Source organism: Leptidea sinapis, chromosome Z, assembly GCF_905404315.1.
Source record: "Leptidea sinapis chromosome Z, ilLepSina1.1, whole genome shotgun sequence".
NCBI classification, from domain to species: Eukaryota; Metazoa; Arthropoda; class Insecta; order Lepidoptera; family Pieridae; genus Leptidea; species Leptidea sinapis.
In genome coordinates, this window is record NC_066312.1 from 9,373,768 (window position 1) to 9,397,955 (window position 24,188).

Consider the following 24,188-nt stretch of genomic DNA (forward strand, 5'->3'; position numbering starts at 1 on the left):
CCCAATAACTTTCCACCATGGTACACCGCATCACTAAAAAAGGTCCTCAAAGAAAAATTCAAATTTCTTCAGAAATACAATACTTACGGCAATACATCTGATTACAATACATTTTCTATACTGCGCAAAAGAGCGAAGGTTCTAGAGGACCAATGCTATAAAACCTATATAGAAAGATGCGAGGAATCAATAACAAAAAATCCCAAATTATTCTGGTCATTCACAAAATCTATAAAAAACAATTCTAACATTCCTCCCTCCCATCTCTTTTATGAATATCAATCGGCAGACACAGGAGAAGAAGTTTGTCGTCTCTTCTCAGATTATTTTCAATCGACGTTTCTTTCACCCACTACTAACCAAAGCGATCAGAACAGGACTCAGCCAGACTCTAGTTTCTCAATAAGCGAAATAGAAATAATGCCAGATGAGCTTAATAAACAACTCAAATCTGTAGACCTTACTAACGGAGCAGGACCTGATCGAATTCCCCCATTATTTATACAAAAATGCGCAGATGTACTAACGGAACCTCTTACTATATTATTCAAACGTTCATTACGGGAAGGAGTAGTTCCGAAAATCTGGAAGTCTGCATTTATCACCCCCATACACAAAAATGGCAGCAGAAATGACATTAAAAATTACAGGCCAATTTCAAAGTTATGCATTTTCGCTAAAGTTTTTGAAAAATTAGTCTACACCCAAGTCTATAATAGTGTATCAACCTTATTTATCCTCGAACAGCATGGATTTATTAGAAATCGCTCAACTACGTCTAATCTACTATCATTCCTAAATTACACAACATTTAACATGGATTCTGGGGGTCAAGTAGACTCTATATTCACAGATTTTCGCAAGGCATTCGATCGAATTGACCATAAAATACTACTCCAGAAAATTCTTTCGGCAGGAATTCATGGTAATTTATATAGGTGGTTTACCTCGTACATTGAGAACAGATCACAGGCTGTGGTTCTCAACGGATACTCATCAGAATGGAACTTCGTGCCCTCTGGGGTCCCTCAAGGATCCTTGTTGGCTCCATTGTTGTTTAATATCTTCATTAACGATATCGCTGCTTGTTTTCAACATTCCAAATTCCTACTATACGCAGATGATATGAAAATATTTAAACAAATTCGTGACGTAGATGACTGTCTTTTATTACAACAAGACATGCACAGGTTTGAAAAATACTGTAGCATCAACAAACTAGACCTGAACGTTCCGAAATGTTACGCTATAACATTTACCCGTAAGCCTAATTTTATTAAATTTCAATATTCACTTAATGGTCATCCACTCAAAATTGTAAATGAGATACGTGATCTAGGCGTAATTCACGACTCTAAGCTTTCATATGATAAACACATTGAAAACATCGCTAATAGGGCCAACCAGTGTATAGGATTTATCAAGAGATCCTGTTCCCAATTCTCAAGTATCAAGGTTATAAAAACGTTGTATTGTACATATGTTCGTAGCATACTCGAGTATTGTACACAAATTTGGAACCCTCAGTATGATATATATATTAACAGATTAGAATCAATCCAACGCAGATTTGTTAAATACCTTGAATATAAGTGCAAGACATACGACAATGATTATGATTCAAGATGCAGGAGATATCATATATTACCACTCCACAAGAGACGCAAAATAGCTGATATTCTATTCTTAACAAAAATAGCACAATGTCACATTGACGCTCCCCATCTTCTCTCGAATATAAATTTAAATATTCCCAGAATCTCTGCAAGACATCCTAAATATTTACATATACCCCACTGTGCGTCAAATTACAAACAAAACTCATTCTTCTCAAGAGCATCTCACTGCATAAATAATCTTAAAGGCTTTCCTGATTTTGACCTGTTTAATTCATCCACAAATTCTATCAGATCAAAAATTACTAAAAACTGGTTTAATGTGTTTCCCTAACTGTTACTATAAACATAATTGAACGTAGTGTTGAAATTCTCTCTGAACATAATAAATATAATACCTATGTAATTATTAACATATTATATATAATATGTATATAAAAAAGAAAGAAATAAGATTAAATTATTATTTAATAATTTCTTGTATAAGAAAAAATAAATAAAAAAGATGTACCTATATTACTCTATGTGTTATTAGAAACAATATGCGAAAACTATTAAATGGTGTAAAATGTTCACACTATTATTTAGTAATTAAGTTATTGTAACACTGTGAGTTTTCCAAATAAAATAAAATAAAAATAAAATAAAATAACATGTACATGAGTTGAGTACATGAGTGGCTCATCAAAGCTGGTTGTATAATGCAGTCTTCCACAATTCATACCAGCCGGTGATCTTAATAAACGTGGACATTTTATCGCGCAGCCTTTCTCGTTAGTACTGGCTGTTGTGTGAGCAATAATAACAAACAATAACCATTCCAACGAAAAGGCCGCGGATTATTGTAAGACGTCGAGTTACTCGTCTTTGATGGCACGTCTCTGTACTTCATCTTCACTTTCTGTAAATCATCAAATGTGTGTGTAAAATTTCAAGAACTTCTTTTTGTAAAAGCTAAAAATATCAATTACAAAAAAATAACGTACGCACGTACGTACTGAATTCATATTCAATATTCTGATTTAATATTGCTGTCTGTCGTATTTCAAAATAAACTATTATTATTCTCAAAAATACATACCTATGTTACTTTTGATACCACCTGTAAGTGAAAAGCCAGTCAAAAAATACAAAGTATAAAAACATACAAAAAATTATGATAATAATAAAATATATAATAATAGATGGTATCATATAACTACTTTATTCTTAAAATTATATTAATGTACAGGTGAGAGGCTTGAGAACAATTTACTTGCAGTTTACTTGGAGGCTTAAGCGATGGAAAAGACAACAAAGTCCGCACTGAGATAGTAGTAGATATTACCTCACAACCACTTTGCTTGCTTACCCCTCCCTTAACATGTCCATGAGTTCCAATTCAATCCACAATCAGTAGCGACTGTGGTGGCGCGATGACCATTGTCGCTGAACAAACTGGGTGTTATATATGTAACGACAGACAGCAACCACATCGTGAGACACGTCCAATCTTCCACAGTTCATACCACCCGGTGATATTAATAAACATGGTTATTCTATCGCGCAGCCTCTCTAGTCAAAAGTGGAGGCTATATGAAAAATAATAACATACAACAACCATTTTAACTAAAGGGCCACGGATGGCATGGAGCTTGATGTAAGCAGAATCCCCGATAATTCTTGATGTTGCTTATGCCAAGTAGAGTTGTTAACAGTTTGCACATCGAGATCTAGTTACATGTTGGGATATTTTACCAAAATCTAGTTGGAATTAGTCAGAACAGATATAAAATTCTATTAAAAAGAAAATTTGCAAGTATAGACCTGCAAGCATATAATTAGTGAATTTTTTAAAATTATATTAATTTACAGGTGTAAGATGACAGTGATAGCAGTTTACTTGCCGGCTTAAGCAATAAAAAATCAACAAAGCGGCAGTGATTTAGTAGAATATATCATATCACAACCACTTTGCTTGTTTATCCCTCGCTTGACGTGTCCATTTGTTCCAATTCAATTCACAATCAGCTGCGACTACGATGACGCGATGACGCTTGTGGCTCATCAAAGCTGGTTGTATAATGCAGTCTTCCACAATTCATACCAGCCGGTGTACTTAATAAATGTGGACATTTTATCGCGCAGCCTTTCTCGTTAGTACTGGCTGTTGTGTGAGCAATAATAACAAACATCAACCAGTACATCGAAAAGGCCGCGGATTATTGTAAGACGTCGAGTTACTCGTCTTTGATGGCACGTCTCTGCACTTCATCTTCACCTTCTGTAAATCATCCGTATCAAATGTCATCATCAAATGTATACCCAAAAATTTCAAGAACTTCTTTTTGTAAAAATTACAATTACAAAATAATACAATACGCACGTAGGTACTGAATTCATATTCAATATTCCGATTTTAATATTGCTGTCTGTCGTATTTCAAAATAAACTATTACTATTCTCAAAAATACATACCTATGTTACTTTTGATAACACCTGTAAGTGAGAGACCAGTGTAAAAATACAAAGTATCAAAACATACAAAAAACTATGATAATAACAAAATATATGAAAATAGATGGCAACATATAACTACTTAATTTTTAAAATTATATTAATTGACAGGTGAAAGGTTTGAGAACAATTTACTTGCAGGCTTGCAGCGACAGAAAAGACAAGAAAGCCGGCTGTGAGATAGTAGAAGATATCATCTCATAACCACTTTGCATGCTTACCCCTCGCTTAACATGTCCTTGAGTTCCAATTCAATCCATAATCAGCTGTGACTGTGGTGGCCTGATGACGCTTGTGGCTCAAAAAGCTGGGTGTTATATAAGTTATTACATGCAACAACCACTTCGTGAGACACATGCGACACATCCTGGCATAAAAAGGCATAAAAGTCATTTATTGTCTCAAAATTGATTCCTTTAGAATTCTTTTTGATGTCATTTCTAATAACTACTATATACTACTACTGCTTCGGAAACAAATGGCTCTCTGAGAGAGAAGAAGCGGCGCAAGTAACTCTCCCAGCATTCTTTTTTTTGCGCTCTTTTCAATAAAAATATACAATATTGTACAGTCATTTCTATCGCTATAAAGAAATCATAATCTAGTCCCAGGCTGTCCGATCATTTAGATATTCAGCAGTGGAGTAATAGGATTTACGACAGAGCCATTTTTTTATAAAACATTTCAATTTATTTATAGATAATGCCTGAACAGTGGCTGGGACTTTATTATAGAAGTCTATACATTTACCCTTAAAGCTATTATGTATCTTATGAAGCCTACTAGAATTAGTTACAAGCAATCCCTTATTTCTAGTGTTATAATAATGAAAAAATCTTCTTTGTCCTGTCCTGTCTTAAACAAATCCAACCCGGTGATATTAATAAACATGGTTATTCTATCGCGCAGCCTCTCTCGTCAAAATTGGCTCGAATGCAAAAATAATAACATACAACAACCATTTTAACGAAAGGGCTACGGATTGTTGTAACAAGTCGAAGTACACGAACGCTCCAATGAGAAATTGATCCCCGCTAACCAAACACATCAAAGTAGCTTAAATATGAAGACGAAGAGACGCCACAAGCTGGGCTCGAAAAACATAATAAGCACTTTGCAGTATAGTTCGTAACGTTGAAAGAAATGGAGACATACGCATCAAAGTCAGCTCTCATAGTTACGTTACTAACTTTGATGGCACGGCCCAGCACTTCATCACCTTGTGTAAATCATCATTACACATAAACATCAGAATAATATGTATGTATAAAATTTCTTACAGAATATAATAATAATAGCAACCATAAAACAAATTCGTATACTGAATAAAAATATCATATATCACTATACCTTACAACGGCAACACAAAAGAAGAAGACGCTGAATATTCAAATTCAAATATTTTTAATCAAATACAATGTGATTTCACTTATTGAAAGTCAAAAACTACCACGCATTCCAAAACGAATGCCTCACTCCTGAGAAGAATGGGCGCAACAAACTCAGCGGGCTTTTTTTTTTTTCATCAAAAAATATGTTTACAAAGTATTATTGTACAATTAAACTTATTATTTATCAGCCTAGGGGCGGTCGCTCTATTCCCATTCTGTGGTATCATTAAGAAAGTCATTTATGTTATAATAACCATTATAACATAAACGTTTTTTAACAATTTTTTTGAATAACGTTATAAGAGTATACAACATTATAAAATAATTTTGAAATGTATCTATAGATTAAGATAGTTGTATGCACGTTGGCTTCTTAATAAATAAATAAACATGGTTCATTTGCAGATTTATATTCTTGTGTATTTATGCTCTAAGAAAGGATCTATATTCATCTTCAAATATTTCTGATTTGTATAACGTTACCCTTTGCTTAACATGTCCATGAGTTCCAATTCAATCCACAATCAGTAGCGACTGTGGTGGCGCGATGACCATTGTCGCTGAACAAACTGGGTGTTATATATGTAACAACAGACAGCAACCACATCGTGAGACACGTCCAATCTTCCACAGTTCATACCACCCGGTGATATTAATAAACATGATTGTCGTAAGACGTCAAATTACTGGTACGCTACTCTTAGTAATTGGTCCAGGAAACAAAACACCTCAAAGGAGCTGTAATATTAAGACGAAGGGACGCCACCAGCTTGGCTCGAGAAACATAACAAACACATTGAAGTATTTTTCGTAACGTTGAAAGAAATGGAGACATGCACGTCAAAGCCACCTTTGATAGATACGTTGTGATCTATGACAAACTGACTTTGATGGCACGCCCCAGCACTTCATCATCACATATAAACATCACAATATAATAATAATAGCAACCATAAAACAAATTCGTATACTGAATAAAAATGTCATATATCACAACACCTTATAGTTCATAGGTTCATAACATGTCTCATTTGCAGACATATATTCTTGTGTATTAATGCTCTAAGAAAGGATCTATATTCACATTTCACTTTGCGTAATATTTCCATGAGCTCCAATTCAATCCACATTCAGTAGCGATTGTGGTGGCGCGATGACCCTTGTCGCTCAACAAGCTGGGTGTTTGTCAGACACACAGAACAGTTTAAAGAGATGTCTATTACCTATTCTGTGGTCAGACACATGCGACACAACCAATCTTCCACAGTTCATACATTCCGGTGATCCTAATAAAAATGTTTATTCTATCGCGCAGCCTTTCTCGTCAAAACTGGTAGTGTGTGAAAAATAATAACATACAACAACCATTTTAACGAAAGGGCCACGGATTGATATAAGCAGTCGAATAACTCGTACGCTATTCTGAAAAATTGGTCCCCGTTAATCAAACACATCAAAGTAGCTGTAATATGAAGACGAAGACGCCACAAATGCATCGACAGGCAAGGGCCGAGAAACTTAACAGCCACGTTGAAGTATTCTTCGTAATGTTGAAAGAAATGGAGACATACTGATCAAAACCAGCTTCAATAGTTAGGTTATGATCTATGACAAACTGACTTTGATGGCATGGCCCAGCACTTCATCTTAACCTTATGTAATCATCATCACACATAAAAATCGGAATAAATTGAATAGTTACAATTTCTTACAGAATATATAACACTAGAAACCATATCACAAACTCAAAATTTCATACTCAATAAAAGTGTCGTATTTAACAATTCCTTATATAGGTACCTTATAGTAGACTCTTAATAACATGGTTCAATTGCAGACGTATAATGTGTACGAATCATGGCACAGTAATATCAATAAAGATTTAAACGAAAAATACACCAATATCCTGAGGCTATTAAATTAATTGAAAACATTGACAAATTTCAAAATCAAAACACACGCGTTCGACCGAGAACAAGGTTCGCAATAGAGAACGACAATTTAATACGCGCAAAACAAATGGAACTCATTGCGGCTGACATTACGGTTGGACTTGCATTATAAAAGTTGTGGTGAACTCCGTAAGAAATAAATAGTCTTGAATACAATTATAAATTTTCATTCTCCTAATGGTATTGAATTTGTACCTACATAATGTTACCATAAATTCATTATATAGCAGCTCGTTGACGTCCACTGTTTGACATGACTTATATTATTATTATTATACATAATTATAATATCATAAGAAAAGAATATACAAAATCACTTTTATATATTTTTTACTTCGCGTCACTTCTCTAATGCAGTGGGACTAACGGTTAATCAAAATTACCCGCAGATATTCAAAATTAAAATTAAATAGTTAAATGTTTAGTACTGGAGAAAAAAATTACCTGTAGAGTCCACAGGTAACCACAGTGGGTAATAGCGGTGGGACCACGGTTAGAAGCCTCATCAAAGCTGGCTGTGATATGAGTACCAACACATCACAACCACTTCGTCAATATCATGCGACACATCCAGTTTTCCACAATTCACACCACCAGGTGATGTTAATAAACATGGTTATTCTATCGCGCAGCCTCTCTCGTTAAAAGTGGCTGCTATGTGATAAATAACATACATCAACCATTTTAACGAAAGGGCCACGGATTGTTGAGTTACAGACGTTACTACAATGAGATATTGGTCACCGTAAACTGAACACATCCGAGTGGCTCTGGTGTGAAGACGAAGACATGTCACGACTGCTCCGACAGGCTAGGTAGGGAAAACATTTTTTTTTATATGAGAGGGGGCAAACGGGCAAGAGGCTCACGGGATTGTTAGAGGTGAGGCAACCGCCCATGGACATCCGCAACAACAGGTGTCAAGAAATGCGTTGCCGGCCTTTAAGGTGGGAGTATGCTTTTTTCTTGAAGGTCCCTGAGTCGTATCTGTTCGGGAAGACCGCTGCCGGTAGTTGATTCCACAAAGTGGCTGTGCGAGGCAAGAAATTTTGGACAAAACGCACGGTTGTGGAATGCCAGACGTCTACGTGATGCGGATGGCACTTTGCACGTAATGTCCGGTGGTGGAATTCAGCCACTGGAATCAATCCGAACAGCTCCTCTGAGCACTCCCCGTGATAAATGCGGTAGAAGATGCAGAGAGAACCCACATCTCTACGCAATGCTAGAGAATCAAGCCGATCGGAGATGACTTGATCGTCGATGATTGGAGCCGCTCTTCGTTGTATGCGGTCAAATGGAAGAAGCTGGTACTGGGGAGCACCCGCCCAGAGGTGAGAACAGAGAGTACTCCATGTGAGGCCGAATTTGCGCCTTATAAAGTTGCAGGCGGTGGCTCTTAGTGAAGTACTGTCTCGCCTTACTGAGTACACCAAGCTTTTTTGAGGCCAGTTTGGCCTTCTCTTCCAAGTGACCACGGAACTGAACTGTTAGAGGAGTGTTTTCGAATCGAGGGGATACGACAAAGGGAGATTTTTTTGTGGTGAACGCACAAACTTGTGTCTTCTTGGGGTTGAATTGGACTAAATTTTGTCGGCCCCATTCCGAGACTTTGCAAAGCATAGTCTCGATTTCAGACACTAGTTTGTTCCTGTTCTCATCGACGCTATCCCGGGACATGTTGGCACGGCCGGTGTACGAAGCTGTGCTGTCGTCCGCATAGCAATGAATATTGCTGATTTGCAGCATATCATTGATATGCAGAAGAAACAGCGTAGGGGATAGCACGCAGCCTTGCGGGACACCAGCGTTTATGGGTTTTAAGTCGGAGCATGCACCGTTGATAACAACCTTGATGCTCCGATCAGCCAAAAAGCTAGTGACCCATTTGCACAATTTCTCGGGAAGCCCATAGGATGGCAGTTTCGCTATAAGCGCTTTATGCCACACCCGATCGAAGGCCTTCACTCCATTACTTTGGAGAAAATGGAGGTAATGGCAATGGGGCGGTAGTTGGACGGATCTGAGCGTACTCCTTGTTTAGGAATCGGGTGCACTAAAGCCGCCTTCCATAATTTCGGGACTACGCCTGATGAGTAGGAGAGCCGGAAAAGACGGGTTAGGGCCGGCGCCAGTTCCGGAGTACATGTCTGCAGCACTGTTGGGGGAATGCCATCGGGCCCGCTCGATTTGTGAATGTCCAAGGTGAGAAGCGCCTTAAGCACGGCGCCATGCCGGATTTTTACCCCCGGCATGTATGACTCGCACCGCGGAATATGCGGTGGTGGTGCACCTTGGTCATCCAGAGTCGAGTTGGATGCGAAGAGGGAGCCCAGGAGATCAGCTTTCTCTTTCGCGTCATGGGCCAGCGAGTCATCATCCCTGTGCAGTGGTGGAATGGCTTTCCTTGGACAGCCTTGGCGAGCGACCAGAACACACGAGTTCCCGAGGGAAGGCGTGCAAGTCTCTCGCCAATTCTGCCAATGTGCTTCGACTTCGCGTCAGAAATAACTCTTTTGAAGGACCTGGAGGCATGATTGAAGTGTTTTTTAAGTTCGCTGGAATTCACATCCTTAGATACCACCGCATTGACCCAAGCCTGATAGCACTCCTGTTTTCGGCGAGAGGCCATTTTGCAGGAGCGGTCAAACCATGGTCGGGACCTGCCACCGATAGGCACTGAGGAGGATGGAATGAAGAGTTCCATACCTTGCAGTACCACATCAGCAACAGCGTCAGCAGTGGCATCTGGATCTCCCAGCGAAAAACAGATCTGCCTGTGGAGGCAGTCTACCCGTGGGGGTAGGATGCAAAAAAGCACCGCATCTCGTCCCACTCTGCTGACCTATAGTGCCACACGCGGCGACAGCCTAACGATCGGGGCCGTGTTAGGCGCGTGATCGGTACGGTGCTCCGGATCAGACAGTGGTCCGACGATCCCAGAAAGGGTCAACGGAAACTAGGTAGCCGTCTGGATGTGAGGTCAACTGAAGGTCCAACAGTGAAGGTGTATGATCTTGCACATTCGCGTTGGCGCAATAACCAGTTGCGTCAGACCATATGCTAAGGCGAAGTCGTGAACAGATCTCCCTGCATGATCGGTGGTACGTGAGCCTAGCCATTTGGCGTGGTGGGCGTTTAAATCGCCAAGAAACACGATCTCTGCAGTGGGGATCTGCTCCAACACGGAATCTGTAGCCATTTGGATGTGTTCGAGGAGCCGGTCAGTCTCTGCGTTACCGCTATGGAACCTATACAGACATGCGTAGATTCGCGGATGGTCATCGCAGTCTACACGCAGCCAGATGATGGATAGGTCCTGTCCTTCAAGAAAACTCAGGCGTCGAGAACAGACATCCTCCCTGACGTAAACGCACACGCCAGCCCGTGGTATGAAGGAGTGTTCCAAATTATACCCCGGGTATGAGAGGTAAGATGAATCAGCTAAGGAGGATATCTGTGTCTCGGTTAAAAAGAGCAGGGCCGGCTTCGCCGTCTCCAGGTGAAAGTGGACGGCATTTAAATTTGAGCGAAGCCCCCTGATGTTGCAAAAATCCACAGCGAGTGTGGTGGAGGGTGGTTTGAGCCTCCTGCTCTGTTTGCCCCGAGTCAGCGCAGATTTGCCCCCTCCAGAATACGCGGGGCAGCCTGGGCAACCACTATTAGGTACAGGCCCTAATTGTGGACGGCCAGGGACGGATTCTCCAGGGCTGCATAGCCTGGTACCGTCCTGGAGTAGTCTATTTTTAGTCCGTGCTGCCATTTGTATTTGGGAGGGGGGGTGTAGGCCTCCGGATACCCCACTCACTGGACGAAACACAGCGGCATAGCCGCTATTTCACCCCGGTTTCGAGTGGGGGAGTGGTATTTCTCCTGGCGTACCGGCCCAATTCGGTTGAGTCCGTGAGGACCCAACATGGCACTACCACTCCTAAAATGACATGCAAGTTGAATTGTTGTTCGAAACGTTGAAAGAAATGGAGACATGTCCATCAAAGGCAGCTTGGATAGTTGTGATCTATCACAAACTGACATTGATGGCAAGGCCCAGCACTTCATCTTCAGCTTATGTAAATTATCATCAGACATTAACGTTGAAATTAATTGTGAGTAAACAGGATGTATATTTATATTTTTTCACAGAATATAAACATTAAATAAATACCTACTAGAACCCAAGAGACAAATTTGAAATTTTATACTAAATAAAAGTGTCGTATTTAACCACGGACGAGTAAATAAATAAGGACTCCACGCCACTGATATAATGCAAGTCTGCACACACACATCTATCTGGTATCCCCCGTAACTGCTTACGGGGGATACCAGATAGATGCAAGTAAGGATAGCAGATAATACAAATTATGCCCCGTTATTAGTCATATTATTTATTATATAGCCGCCACATTACTTTTATCTCCGATTTTTTAATTTCTGTTAGTCAGATTGTTTCCTAAAATAAAATAAATATCGCAGGCATAGTATGAGTAAATAAATAAATTACATAAAAAACAGTAACACCTTGAAAGTAAGGATTGTGGGTTTCATTCCTGTGCCCATGTTTTGTTTGTAGTATATTTCACGCAACATTTCTTATTTTAAGAATACCTACACAAAATTCATTTTTAAATCCGTTTGTTTGTCACTTACGTGGTATCAAATAAGTGCATTTATAAAGAACAAATAACCAAGTGCTTTATGGTGATTTGTTTGTTAAGTTAATACACAAGTGATGGAAATTTTGACAGAGTACTGGATCCCCGACAGTTCAAGTAGCTCTGTGTTGCACTCGATTTAATGTTTAGTACTGATACTGGGATGTACCAGATCAAAGATGAGAACGATACTCGTATTGAAGTAGTGTTCCACACTACTTTAAAAAATGTTGGTTAAGACAGTTCTGTTAGCTTTAATATTTGTATCTTGAAACACATAATGATTTATGTACTTAGAACACCATAAATGGATTACTCTATTTTTAATAGTGTGATAAAAACTGTTCTATCTGTGAAAGGTAATTCTTTGACACTTTTATTGTATCCTAGCATTCTTTTTACACAATTTCTCAATACCCGGCAGCATTTTAAAATAATTTATTGCAACGTAAACTGATCCGTCACAGACGATGGCAGATATCATAATGACGGCTGATCGGCTTATTTTAATGTAAATGTGTGCGTGGGGCTGTGTATTTACACGTTAACTGGCTTGTTTTGATGCTTCACTGTTATCTTAGGTGACACAGAGTCCTTATTTTTTTACTCGTCCGTGGTTTTTAACATTTTATATCGGCAACAGAATGGAAAATTACGCTTAATAACATGGTTCATTTGCAGGTTGTAATATATTGTGTACTTATGCTCTGAGAAAGGATCTATATTCATGTAAAAATATTTATCTTTATACTTTTTTTTGCAAACGAATCAGTGATGATGTTTGAAGTTTACAACCCCGTAATGTTCATGATAGAGAAATTTATTACAAACGATAGAGTTACTAACTTTTATATATATATATGTTACGGGCAACGTGATTAACTGGGCATTATTAATAAGGACCGGCCATTATTAATAATGCCCGACGGCTCGTGGTCCATGTAATAAGTCAGTGTTTGAGATAGCTTGAATTTATCACTTGGACCAGGCAATGTGATAAAATGTTGGCGCGTTCAAATGCATATTTCCTATTGCAGAAATAGGCCAAAGCGTTCGAGTAAGGATACCAGATCTAGATCGGGCCGATAAGGATAGTCGTAATATACTTGCTATAATTATATCTGTCGAAAAAGAAAATCTTTACAAACTTGGAACTATACACGGTATATTAAACCAAATGTACTCCAGAAATCAGTTTACTGTGTGTAAAGAAAAGTTCATTTCGATCGACGATGTTCCAAAAGTTGATATAATTCTTCGAGACTGTGCTCGAAGAGAATGTCATTTTGATGGCTCAAGGCTTCCATCCAGCATTGTAACTATAGTGGTGACTGTGAATTTAAATTCAAATTTAAATATTTTTATTCAAAATCACTTATTGAACGTCAAAAATTACCACCCATTCAAAAGAGACTGCCTCAGACCTGAGAAGAATGGGCGCAAGAAACTCAATGGGCTTTTTTTTAATATAAAATATGGATTGCAATGTAATATCGTACAGTAAACATTTATAATTAAAGAGCCTGAGGGTGATCGCTTTATTCCCAGTCCGTGGTGTCATTAAGAAAATCGTTTATGCTTTAATAACCTTTCCCACACAAACGTTTTTTAACAATTCTTTTAAATTTCGTAACACATTTGTTTCGTACATTTTCTTGGATCATATTGTAGAAGCATATACGTCGCCTAACAAAAGACTTACAAACTCGGCCCAACCGAGTAGTAGGCATAACAAGTTTATGTTTGTTCCTCGTGTTAACATTATGAATGTCACAGTTTCTAGAAAATTCCTCAATGTGCTTATGAACATACAGAACATTATCAAAAATGTATTGAGAAGCAACAGTCAAAATGTTTATTTCTTTAACTTTTTCTCTTAATGATTCTTTAGGACCTAGGTTATAAATCGCGCGAATAGCCCTCTTCTGCAGCACAAAGATAGTATTAATATCGGCCGCACTGCCCCATAACAATATACCATAGGACATAATACTATGAAAATAACTAAAGTATACTAATCTCGCCGTATCTTTGTCAGTTAACCGTCTAATTTTCTTAACCGCATATGCTGCAGAACTAAGCCTATTCGCCAATCCTTCAATATGGGGGCCACACTGCAATTTGGAATCAAGAGTAATGCCAAGAAATACAGCAACTTCCAATGGTTTTACCACCTCTCAATTTAATAAAATATTCGCATTTACATTTTTGACATTTGGCGCGGTGAATTTAATATATTTGGTTTTATGACTATTAAACAATAAGTTATTGGCGCTAAACCAGTACACGATGTCAAATAGAGCATTGTTTACTTCGTCATATAAAACTTGGCTTCGTTTCACTTTGAATATAAGTGAAGTGTCATCCGCAAACAATACCATCTTATGTTTTTTTTCCTACAAGGTTAGGTAGATCATTTATATAAATTAGAAAGAGGAAGGGTCCAAGAACAGACCCTTGTGGTACCCCCATACCGAGAGGAGTCAAATTCAAATTCAAATATTTTTATTCAAAATAGGATTTAAAATCACTTATTGAACGTCAAAATCTACCAGTCCCATGAGATCTCCTGCCATTCACCTCGACCCTCTGAATCCTATTATTTAAATATCAGATCAGAAAATCGAGTGCAGATCCTCTTATACCATAGTGACATAGCTTCCTGACCAGTGTTGAATGTTGAACACAATCAAAAGCCTTAGATAAATCACAGAAGATACCAAGTGCATCCCTCCCACGCCTCAAAAATATTCCTGATGAGTTCAACACCTGCATCCGTAGTCGAGCGTCCCCTAGTAACGCCAAATTGTTTTATATGAAGTAACTTATAAATGTTAAAGTGAGTAAGCATTTGGCTTAAAATATTTTTTTCAAAAATTTTACTTAGGGTCGGCAACACTGAAACAGGGCGATAGTTATTCAGGTTAGAAGTGAGTCCTGATTTAAATATTGGCGTAATTTTACTATACTTCAGAAGGTCAGGAAACACGCCATGTTCAATACAGCTATTAAAAACTAGTGCTAGATATGGTGCTATGACATCAATAACAGAACTTATTATTTTTACAGATATGCCCCATATATCAGCAGTTTTTTTATTTCTATGGATCTGAAAGTTTTAATTATTTCTGCTGGGCTAACAACACTGAATTTGAAATTTTATTTACATTCCTTAACATTTTCCAAAAGAAGTGACTCGGCAACACTGGTGGAGGAGACAAGGGTGCTTGAGATGGAAACTGGAATGTCAGAAAAAAATTTCTCAAAAGCAGAAGCTATTTACTGCTCAGAGTGGATTTTTGTATTGTTTATTATTAGATTATATTCAAAATTGCAGTCTTTCGCTCTTCCAGATTCCCAGTTAATAACTTTCCAAGTCATTTTTATTTTATTTGAAGCATTTTTAATTATTTCTCTAATATGCATTGACTTAACAATAGTATATATTTTCTTAAATAATTTTGAATATTTTTTCTTATATACAAGGAAAGATACATCATGATTACATGATAATGTCTCACTATATAGTTCATATAACCGTTGGCTGCTCCTATGAATACCAGCTGTTGCCCAGTTGTTAAATGACAAGAGACCACCCGACTGTTTTTGAAGTAAATATAGAAGCAAACTCTGTTTTAATTATTTTAGATAACTTACCATATATCTCATTTGGAGTACTGATATATACATGAACTTTTTAGTTAAAGTACATTTGTTTACTTCAATATTAAAAGAGGCTAATTGACCAAAGTGGTCTGAACTCAGTTTACTAATTATTATTGATTGAGAAATAGGTTTATAATTAGTAAAAATATTATCAATACAGCTTTTAGAGGTGCTGGTTACTCTAGTAGATTCTAAGAAAATATTTGATAAATTATATGATTTAAACAAAGATTTGAATCTAATACTTGCGGTGGATTTTTCTAATAAGTTAATATTAAAGTCACCACAAATCATAATATATTTCTTAGATTCTGATAATTTTGATAGAACCTCCTCCAATACACTCTCAAATAACACATATAATGCATCGGAGGGTCTGTATATTTTTTTTATATGAGAGGGGGCAAACGGGCAAGAGGCTCACGGGATGGGGAGAGGTGAGGCAACCTCCCATGGACATCCGCAACAACAGGTGTGTCAAGAGTACGTTGCCGGCCTTTAAGGTGGGAGTATGCTTTTTTTTTTGAAGGTCCCTAAGTCGTATCTGTTCGAGAAGACCGCTGCCGGTAGTTGATTCCACAAAGTGGCTGTGCGAGGCAAGAAATTTCGGACAAAACGCGCGGTTGTGGAATGCCAGACGTCTACTTGATGCAGATGGTACTTTCACGTAATGTTTGGTGGTGGAATTCGGCCGCTGGAATCAACCCGAACAACTCCTCTGAGCACTATCCACAGGTAACCACAGTGGGTACTAGCGGTGGGACCACGGTTAGAAGCCTCATCAAAGCTGCTGAGTACCAACACATCACAACCACTTCGTCAATATCATGCGACACATCCAGTTTTCCACAATTCACACCACCAGGTGTTGTAATAAACATGGTTATTCTATCGCACAGCCTCTCTCGTTAAAAGTGGCTGCTATGTGATAAATAACATACATCAACCATTTTAACGAAAGGGCCACGGATTGTTGAGTTACAGACGTTACTACAATGAGATATTGGTCACCGTAAACTGAACACATCCGAGTGGCTCTGGTGTGAAGACGAAGACATGTCACGACTGCTCCGACAGGCTAGGTAGGGAAAACATTTTTTTTTTATATAGAGGGGGCAAACGGGCAAGAGGCTCACGGGATTGTGAGAGGTGAGGCAACCGCCCATGGAAATCGTCAACAACAGGTGTGTCAAGAAATGCGTTGCCGGCCTTTAAGGTGGGAGTATGCTTTTTTCTTGAAGGTCCCTAAGTCGTATCTGTTCGGGAAGACCGCTGCCGGTAGTTGATTCCACAAAGTGGCTGTGCGAGGCAAGAAATTTTGGACAAAACACGCGGTTGTGGAATGCCAGACGTCTACGTGATGCGGATGGCAATTTGCACGTAATGTCCGGTGGTGGAATTCAGCCGCTGGAATCAACCCGAACAGCTCCTCTGAGCACCCCCCGTGATAAATGCGGTAGAAGATGCAGAGAGAACCCACATCTCTACGCAATGCTAGAGAATCAAGCCGATCGGAGATGACTTGATCGTCGATGATTCGAGCAGCTCTTCGTTGTATGCGTTCAAATGGAAGAAGCTGGTACTGGGGAGCACCCGCCCAGAGGTGAGAACAATACTCCATGTGAGGCCGAATTTGCACCTTATAAAGTTGCAGGCGGTGGCTTTTAGTGAAGTACCGTCTCGCCTTACTGAGTACACCAAGCTTTTTTGAGGCCAGTTTGGCCTTCTCTTCCAAGTGACCACGGAACTGAACGTCGCTCGATATATCGACGCCAAGTATGCCAATACAGGCTGTTGCAGTTACAGGAGTGTTTTCGAATTGAGGGGATACGACAAAGGGTCTGTATATACTTACAACAATGGCACACTCAAGCTCTGCACAGGCTATTTCAATGGTACGTTCAACAGAGAGGCCCATAATATCTTTACGGTCTTTGAATTTAAATGATTTACTTATAAGTATATAAGAGAGCCGCCACGTGTTGCATTTTCTCTACTAAACATACTTGCCACCCGATGACCACTGGAGTTAAAAATGAGCTCATATTTTCTAAGCCAGTGTTCAGTAAGAGATTAGATATCAATATTTTCATGGTTCATTAGTAACTCCAGTTCCAGTTCTTTACCTAACAATCCTTGCATATTTTGGTGCATCAGGTTTATGACTTTACACAATTATTATGTTTACTATTATTTGTACATTGTGTATTTATATTGCTAGAGGAGTCCCCTATTGTCTTATTGACTAATTTAAATAATTTGGAACATATTCCAAACCAGAAACTAAACTATAAGACTGCTCAATAGAAGCAGTGTTAATCAAATAATTAATTTGCTCAATAGGAGCAGAGTCCAACAAGCTATTACACTGCTCAATAGAAGCAGGGGACCGGGTTGCCAAATAATTGGCTGTGTTATAAAATAAATAAAAAGATAGCGATTTAGCTATGTGTCTTTTATAAAAATTAGATAGGTGTAACCTATCAAATGTCAATATTTTACATTTATGATTAATTATATTATTAATGTTAATTATGTGTATGTAACTACATAATAAATTACCATTATATGTCACATAATTTGAATGAGACAATAGGGTTAACATGTTATTTAAATTGTCTCTTGCTTTGTTTTCCTGTGGCAAATCCTGTATGAATGGCAGTGTGAATATTATAAGATTTTCTATTTTTAAACTATGTATTTAACTCATTGTATAATTTTTGTAGAACATTTTTATTTAAATTCCCTCTTCTCCCAATCATAACAATAATAGAAGTATTAGAGCAGTGAGTATCACTAGGAATTCTTTTTATAATTTGATAGTAACTTGAAGTAACTTAAAACGTTGTAAATGAAAGAAATCAAACAATCTTTGCAACTCCAAATGTTGCAAAAGCTCATCTTGCAAGAGTAAATAATTTTAAACTTTATAACTTTCTTGCACACTCCTTAATTATTAGATATTTTTGTTGATTTTTCGCAGTTTACAAATTTTTAAACTATTGTTCTTAAGTAATATTTTGGTCAAAATAAAAGTAGGTAACAAATGATGTTATTACATTTTTAAATGTTTATTTTTTAACTACTATGTTCAATAGTTTATTTTTTGTTAATTTTTCATGATAATTTTGTGAGTTTAATTTCATCTTTTAAACAAAAACACTACAGTTCACCTATTTTATTTCTTTGCCCATGATAGGGCGGGCATTATTCATAATGGCCGGGAAAAGTGAATAATCATGCTGTTTTAATCACATTTTCCAATTGAGTCGGGCAGTATAAATACAGACCGGCCATTATTAATATTGCCCGGACTTATCAAATTGCCCGTAACGTATATATTGCTTACAAAACTTAAAGCCTTCATAGGAAGTATAAAATGGGCTAGATCACATGCATATTCCAATATATAAGAATTGATTTATTTTATGAGATGACGAAATAACACATTCACCTGATCCTAGGCGATACTCATGATGAAGATATTTGAAAAACTTAAAATTTGAAGCGGCACGACGTTGCCTTTGATGGTGTGTCAATAGTCTAGTGATTTCACTAGACAGAATCTCAATAAAAAACAAGTAACTTACAAACACTAACGGCCTTACTAATAAAATTAGCATAAAGTTATAACTAAGCATAAACCAAGAATATGTAAAATGTTTACAAATAGACATTTTGCTTACGAATGGTTTGTTCGGACGTATAACGTTTCCCGCGTTTATTTGCAAGGCAGCTTGTCATTCGGAAAACTTCAGAATTATCATTGTATTGACAGTGTTGTCAACGATATTGTAAACATTTTGCATTTTCTTTGTTTATCATCAGTTATAACTTTATACCAAGTTAAATCGTTAGTCTTTAGTTGGGCGATGTTTTTAAAACGTGATCCCAGAAAATATACAAAACAAAAGTGTCACGAATTTAAAAAAAAAATATCTTAAGGGTTCCAATAATTTTCATAATAGTTCCACAGAATAGGAATGGAGCGATCACATTAGAGAAATAATAAATTTTACTGAAACGAATTAGAATAAACAACAAAGAAGAAGCCGGCTGAATTCCGTGCGCTCGTTCTTCTCAGGTCTGAGGCATACATTCGAATGAAAGAAAAGAAAAAAAAAAAACATTTATTTCACAAAACACTCATATAATTATACAATTATATAATGAGACATTTAATAGATAAAGGTACAAAAAAACAAGCCGAAAAAGACCGTAGTTATTGAAATAGTTATTGAATTAATATTCACCAATTTAGGATTTTCGGATACGGCCGTGGCTATGAAATAGCACTGATTTTTAGCTTTGTCCCTTTAACTCTGGAGATACAGTGCGCTCTATACATATAATAAATAATTCATTATAATGTATATACAATTCTCTAATATCGAATAATATACATACAATCTCATATAATACTTGATAGTAAAATGTTTTAGAATAAAATGTAGTATTAAATGAAAATGGATACCGATGGTACTTCAAGATGCACAATATGTATTTTAAAATCCTATTATGAATAAAATTATTTCAATTTGAGTTTGAAGTCTCAAAAACTAAGGCAGTTGTTTATTGAGAGTTTCTAGTTTGTATATAAACATGGCTTTGCTGTACTTAGAAACGGGGCTATTCTGCTGTTAAAATATATTTATATTATTTATAAATTCTGTAAGTAGTTATCAAAAATGACGACGGTTTAATTTTGGTAGTTTTTTTTTTTTTAGTTTTTGGCACAAATCTCTATACTTTCATGTAGATATGTCATATCTTACCAACACATTTCGTTGATCTTAATTCGTTTTCGTTAAAGTTTATTGTAAACTGCATAATTATTAGTTCTGTAAGGGTTACTTATTAAAGGTTTAAAAAATTTGTATTACTCATACGGTAACAGTAGTATCTTGGCCCTCGCTTTTGCGGTTGCGAAAGAGCCGTTTGCCCATTTTAAAATTACGTGTGAGTTTCTTCGTAAATGAAACTGTTGCTTGAGTGCGAAAAGTATACTTGTCGCTCGCAAATTATACTTGGCACACGCAAATTTAGATAAAATGGTTAATAAAATAATAACCAAAGAAACCCCATCGAAATATCAAAACTGAATTGAGGTTGACGCGTCTGACAGTTAAATTTAATAAATAAAATTATAATTACTAAACTATAATAGTTTAAAAACGAATATGAAGTCGGAATTAATACATAAAACGTCGCATTTGTAAAACAAAACAGTTTCCTATTATAATTTGGCATATGTAACATGAAAACTGTTTATTAAATCACTGAAAAATCTGTAAACATGACACTTAATGATATCTTAGGCTACTGCAAAACGTTTCAACCAAATCGACAGTCGTAATCTATATAATATATTATCTATATATATATATATATATATATATATATATAAATGAATTGCTGTTCGTTAGTCTCGCTAAAACTCGAGAACGGCTGGACCGATTTGGCTAATTTTGGTCTTGAATTATTTGTGGAAGTCCAGGGAAGGTTTAAAAGGTGAATAAAATTAAATAAAAACAACAACTTTGTTTTTCCTTTGATATGTCCCCCGTCGTTCAGAAATCAAATTAAAAGAATAGTTAAAATTAGTAACTAATAATTAGAATATTTGTTTCTCAGGAGGTAAAAAACGAACTTTATTCTATCTACCTTTACTTAGTGAATTAACTACACCTGTTAACTATGAGGGCAATACAACGTTTGCTGGGTCAGCTAGTACTATATAAAAATGAATTGCTGTTCGTTAATCTCGCTAAAACTCGAGAACAGGTGGACCAAATTGGCTAATTCTGGCCTTAAATTAATTATGGAAGTCCAGAGAAGATTTAAAAGGTGAATAAAAATGAAAATGCTTGAAATTAAATAAAAACAACGATTTTATTTTCCTTTGATGTGCCTTCGTCGTTCAGAAATCAAATTAAAATAATAGTTTGAAACGAATAACTAATTAGAATTATTATCTTACTAACTTTCTCAGGAGTTAGAAAATAAACTTAATTTTAGGTAACTATAGTAGGTAGAATAACTGCTGTTGTTAACTATCTATCAGATTATTTTTATATAGTAATAATGATAAATCTTAAGTTTTGTCACAAATTAAATTTCTGAACGCAAACAATTTTATTTGACATTTTACAACAAATTTGATGTATGTAGATTTTTGTCAAAAAATAAAATTTCTGAATCTAATCGCACCACAAAACTAAACAAAAACTATAGTTTATAAGAAAGTTTATAAGAAATTGACTAACAGACTGTATCATAACTCTGTGTGTCTGTCAATATCAAATTGAAACCTTATAAATAGCCAGTATTTTAGGAAAACTCTTTTTTGTAAGTAAGCAACATCGTGTGTAATTATTAGAAAATAATAATAAAATTTCAGACATACAGTTTGTATGAACTTTATTTTATGCAAAAGTTTAGGTCTTTTATTTATCCATGGAGGCAGTACGAAGCCGGGTCAGCTAGTTATGAATATTTAAAAATACCTTATAATTGCGAATTGCAACAATGTAAAGAATGAAAAGAAAAACTGGGCTTTTATAGAACTTTCATTTTTACCAAGCATATATAAATCTTTAAAAATATCATATAAAGTTCCAAATTTCAGTGTATTCTTTCAGTACCATATTTTTCATTATTATATCATATATTTGATTATTTTTAATGCATTTTATCCAGCTTTTATTGATCTGGTTTATTACACAGACTTGAATAATAATCTTATAATATAACATAAAAACTTCTCATACCTGTTGAACACGATGGACAGGAGTTTTAACGAAACCGTAATTTTAACTTATATTTTTCAAACAATCAAAGAAACCGAATGACAGCGCCCGACCGTCTACGGTCGCCGTCTAAGCCCGCCGACGACCGATCACGTTTTGCCTCCAATTGCCGCCGGAGCGGGACGGATTGCGTCTGCTGCAATACGTACGGAAGCGTACTTCATTCCTTACTTCCATGGTTATGTTTATGCTTGGTAAAGCGGCTTAAAACAATTCAATGCAACCCTATTTCACCGCTACGAAATTTATCTATTGTGATAGCAACTGTTAACTACACGTACAAGATTGTTTCTATTCATGATCTATAAGCGGTTTGTGCCACACTCGAGCGAAGGCTTTCGCTATATGTAGACTTACCGCTAACGACTCTCCTTTCAATTCAAGCGTTTGCACCAAGAAATACAATGAAGATAGCTGAAAGCTTTTGATCGAAACCAAATGCTGAAACTATATTGTTGATGAAACTATATTGTGATGATCATCTGGTACCGGTGCTGGTGGTGGACCATTATTATTGGCAAGACAGGCATAAAAGAATTACTCTTACTTTTTGAAGGCTTAGCTAAGGTTATCTTTAATTACTAATTTAAATTATTAAGGTTATTAATGTTTGACATCTTTAACGCTAAGGGAGTAATTCTTGTAATTTAAACATTCTGCCTATGCCTCTCGAAAGCAATTATCACGCCTATAAGCTCTTCTTGGTAACCGCGTGTACAAACAAATTGTGCGAGATTCGCCATGCGATTTTCTTTTAAAGATTTTTTTCTATATTTATCCTTTTGTTGATGAGCTAGATACACACTTTTTTAAATTTCATATTTTAAATAAGGTAATTTTATCATGTTTGATATTTTTATAGAAATCTCACCGTAGAAAACATCTGTCACAAATCGCCTACCAACCGATTTATTCATTTATTACTTACCTTAAGTGATATTAAATGTATTGTTATATACCTCTATAGTTAAAGCGGAAAAGCAAACATGGTTGCTCTGTGGGATGTTTTTAAGTTTCGATCGAAAAATGTTTAATTTTATTCCTAAGAGCTAATTAGAAATGAAATTAATGACCGATTTCAATAAGTAAGCTCTTATATAATGTAACTACGCCAATAGATCGTGAATCTGGATAACCATATGTCAATCATCATTTCTAAGGCTGAGAGCGAACTTAGACATTGCTCAGACTTTATTTACGCAAGACTTAGTTGAGTGTGATTAAACGCATACTCGACTATTGCATTGATCAATCTTAGCATATGCTTAGTATAATTTCAGCGATCAAATGCCACACTTACACTGAGCTAAGTTTTACGTAAGTAAAGTCTAAGTAGGCTCTATTGATCTCAACCTTAGTTCAATATAAAAAACGCTTCTCTATCAATCACATTCATAAGAATATCAAATTAGGAATAAAAACTCACTAACCTCATCATTGAACAAATAAGTTCCGCAGATTAGTTATGAAAGTTAAAGCAGGAAATGCGTTATAGTTCAGCTCGCCATTTCAAGCTTAGGTTGTTTTTTTTTAAATTGAATTATACGTATATATCGAGCGCGTGTTTGTCTCACATTTAAATGTTATATAAAATACATTTACG

The 24,188-nt window shown here is 36.4% G+C and overlaps 1 protein-coding gene across 1 annotated transcript in view; it reads left to right on the plus strand.

The window, feature by feature from the left end:
* The window catches only part of LOC126978370 (uncharacterized), a 275,304-nt gene that overhangs the window by 249,519 nt on the left and 1,597 nt on the right, over window positions 1-24,188 (plus strand). The gene's annotated exons all lie outside the window — the stretch shown is intronic.